Source organism: Apis dorsata, unplaced genomic scaffold (genome assembly GCF_000469605.1).
Source record: "Apis dorsata unplaced genomic scaffold, Apis dorsata 1.3 scaffold_348, whole genome shotgun sequence".
Lineage (NCBI taxonomy): Eukaryota > Metazoa > Arthropoda > Insecta > Hymenoptera > Apidae > Apis > Apis dorsata.
This window is the reverse complement of record NW_006263615.1, coordinates 419,456-423,376: the sequence shown is the minus strand read 5'-3', so window position 1 is coordinate 423,376 and position 3,921 is coordinate 419,456. Positions and strand designations below refer to the sequence as shown.

Below are 3,921 nucleotides of genomic sequence, written 5' to 3'. Positions count from 1 at the left end.
TTTTAAAAAAAAAAAAAAAAAAAAAAAAAAAAAAGAAGAAACACGACAGATGTTGAAAACGATTTTTCTTGGACGATTTGTCTCGACGACACGACGAGAATTTCGGAAAAATAGATAAAAGTAAATATCTTTTGTCGGAGGAAAGAAATAATCAAGTGACGTTTCGTCCTTCTTGTTGGAATTTCAAAGAGAGAGGTAGCGCCACGTGCTCGAACGAAGGATATGGAAGGAAGGGTCCTCGAAACAGTGGTAGTGAGGGGATGCGTTTCGGGCTAATAATAGACCGATAAAGGGTTATTTCGTTAATCGAAGAGCGTTCAACCTTACCAAACTCTCGGTCCACTCTTTTGTTAGCAACACGGTTAGCACGAGGAAGACCATCCGTCTCTGTAAATTATCCAGTTCCGCGACCAGGCTTCCTGGTAAGGGGTCCATCGTAAAAGGAACACGCATAACGGGTTTGTGAAAATTTACGATTTCGTTGTTTGGATATGGCCAAGTGGCGCGCAACTCGTTCAACCATCGACCCTTTTCACCATTTTCGTATTCCCACCCCCTCTCCTCTCCTCTTCTCTCCTCTCCCTTTTACCCCTTCCTGTAGAACGCGTTCAGAAAATTCTCTCCAACGTTCTTCTTCCAACGAAACACTTCGCCCGAAATAATTTTTCACTTTTTGGAAAATATAATATTTTTCGGACCGAGATACGAGGAGAGGGGAATACATTCGTTCGCTTTTTTCTGGAAATATCCCGCACAAGTCTCGTCATAAGTCGTGAGCAAGAGCAAGATTTACAATCTTTGTTCAGAGAGAAAGAGAGAGAGAGAAAGAAAAAACAATGGTTTTTTCGCGTAACGGAGAACGCTTCGTTCCGTTTTTTCCGTCATCTCTCTCCGTTTCTTCGCCTCGAAGAAATTTTTACCGTTTCTTTCGTCCTTTCCTTTTTCTTTCTTTTTTTTTTTTTTTTTTAGGTAGAAGAAACGGTTTGGCGAGCCAATGTTTTACGATAACGTAGCGGTGCTTTATGAATTTATGCCAAGTCGTTTCGACCGTCACACCCCTTCCTTCTTTCCTTCCACCGTCTTCTCGAGTTTTAAGGGTTATACAACCCTTGCGGAGTATTCCGTGTCCCTTCCCTCCCTTCGCGCGCTTTTTCCCTCTTTTTTATTACTTCCTCGACAACCTCTCTCTCTCTCTCCTTGCTCCTTCGAGGCTTGAATCAACTTTACTGCCAGTCGAAAGGCTTAGCGGTAGAAAAGTCAACTCGATGGTATTTGGGAAGGGGAGGAGCGAGAGAATTAACCCGGTCTCTCGTTTTTATGATTTTTTAAAGAAAAAGAGCCAGGAGGTATATACCGTTTTTTTACCCCCTCCCTTTGGCGCATGTGGGTCACTCCGTACAAATACTCGACTTCCTTCGTTTTTACCGTTTTTTTCTTTCCCTTCCTCCGTTCCGGAAATTCAGGTACCGACTGTTTTACCCTATCGTTTTTTAGGGTTATTGGCGATCGATCTCTACCTTGCAAATCACTCGGGTACACGTTGCCCTTTTCATCGTAGCGCATATTTTTTCCGAAATGGAGGAGCCGAGTGGAGGATCGAGCTAATTTCATCTCGAACGTTTCAGAAAGGATAGATTCTTTGAAATTCTTTCATCACGCGACGAATATGGAAAAATTTTAAATTCTTCACCGTTTACAATATATATATATATCGAGAGATCCGTCGAATAGTAATATCGATAATTTTATTAACGAGGATGAACAATTTGATGAATTTTTCCGATTGGATCCAAAGATATTCTTCTTCCGAAAAAAACGTGGAGCTGTTATATATATGTATATAAGGGAATAATGGGATAAACAAGCAGGATACCTTCTTGAAAGAGTCTGGAGAAAAAGCTTAATGGGAGCTAAACTCTCTTTACGGCCGAAAAGTTTTCTTAGGTGGCAATGACCCAGTTTCGGTTTAACAGCGCCTACCATTATGGTCGATTTTTATGCTTTTACAAGGTCGACGCTGGTGCATGCGGGTGAATGGCGAAGATGGGAAACGAGAACCCAAAAAGTGGGATACCGTTTCGTGTTTTTCTGGATCAAGGGTCCACCTAACGGTGGTCGTGTTTTTAATAACGGTGTCGTATATTTTAATAGCATTGCTCTTTTTTTTTTTTTATCTCCTTTTTTCTTTCTTTCTTCCTTCCTTCCTTCCTTTCTTTCTTTTTTTTTTTTTTCTGGCACAAAGACGTTTCATTGCCCGTCGTAAGACCGTCGTCCGCACTAATTTTTGACCAAAACAGGGCAGTTTTTTGGCCTCGGTCCTCCACGAATCTGGAACATTTTTTCACGACCGTCGTAAAGAAATAAACTTGGAAAAGTTCGTTTTTTTGATTTACGACATTCAGTCTCGCCTTTTGAAAAACTCCACGGTCCTCTTTGGAAATCACGCCTAGGATTTACTGCGTGCTCGACGAAAATTCGGCCGAGATTCCGACGGTTTTGGAAGAGAACGATGGTTCTCGATGATGGGTCCATAAGAGAGTCGTCCTCGAAGAATGCATAATGTTATCTTTATCTGGTGAAAACTAAAAACGGGGGGCCTATGAAAGACGTCGAGGGGGAAGAAGAGGCCACAGTGATGCTAATCAACCGAGTAATCTCTTCTAATACGCGTTTTAGAATGCGCGACGTGGCGCGCGGTTAGACCAGCTGCATCTAACCCCCTCTTCCTCGTCTTCCCTTAAATAAAAGGGTGTCGAGAAGAGCGTCGAGCCTTTTCGCGTTAACGGATCGTCACGAGATAAAGGGAGCAACTCCCTCTCTACGTTTCATCTTCTGAAAAATATATCCCCCCTGTTAAATCGAAAAAAGAAAGAAAAAAGAGAAAAAGTCGGTGACTTCTTTTTTTTTTTTCCCTTCGACCACTTTATGTCACAACGCGACAAAAACAGAGGAGGTGAACAAGCTCGTAGAATATAAATATCAGAGCAGAAACGCAGAAATGGTGGTGGTTAGGCGTGCGGAAAGCATCGAAATCCCAGCAGCCTCATATCATCTCCGCTGGAAAGGAAATACACCACAATGAACGTTTTAAAGTAAACCATGCGACGCATGCAACCCCCCTCTCCCTCTCTCTCTCTCTCTCTCTCTCTCAGCCAAAGCCAGACCACCACCATCCAAATTCAAACATGCCACCCCTTCGCTCCGCGTTCTTCCACACACGCAGAGGATCGCAGAGGGCGCATACNCGCGCGATCCGCCGGCTGGTCAACGCGCGCTCAGGATGACACTGCGTGCGTGAAAGGGCTCGTGGATGCACAAAGAGTGTGGCCAGCCGAGTGGCCGGTGTGTTGGTGACTTAATTCGGTGTGAATATATGCAAGGCCTCTCGGATCCCTGCGACCATCGACGAGCACGTTCACGGCGCGCACCGCTCCATACACGTTCGGTAGCGACAGCCTCGACGAGTTTAGAGTCAACGTTTCAAATTTTACCGTCCCTGTCAAATCCTCGCCTTTTCTCTCTCTCTCTCTCTCTCTCGAAGAAGAAGAAGAAGAAGAAGAAGAAGAAATATGCGTACACGTGCAGTAATCGATCGCGATTCCTCTTTCTCCCGAATTTCAAAAAGTTGGTGGAAGAAAAAAAAAGAAAAGAAGAAGAAGAAGAAGAAAGCAACGAAAGGAAAAAATTGTACCATTTCCGCTTCGAGAACCGCTAATCAAAATTCGAGGAAACGTGGATGAAACGACGGCCGGTTGGTGAAAAACAGATCCGAGAAATATTCGCAAGATCGGCAAGAATTTTCCAATTAAAGTAACATTCAAAGCGACGAGTGGACGTTCGGCTAAATTACTTGAGCGTGGAGAGAACTCGCTAAATTACTTGAACTCGCGATACAGAGAGGATCGAACGGCCATCACTAGC

At 43.8% G+C, this 3,921-nt stretch overlaps 1 long non-coding RNA gene across 1 annotated transcript in view; it reads right to left on the bottom strand.

The window, feature by feature from the left end:
- The window catches only part of LOC116185961, a 24,185-nt gene that overhangs the window by 13,285 nt on the left and 6,979 nt on the right, over positions 1 to 3,921 (bottom strand). The window lies entirely within an intron of this gene.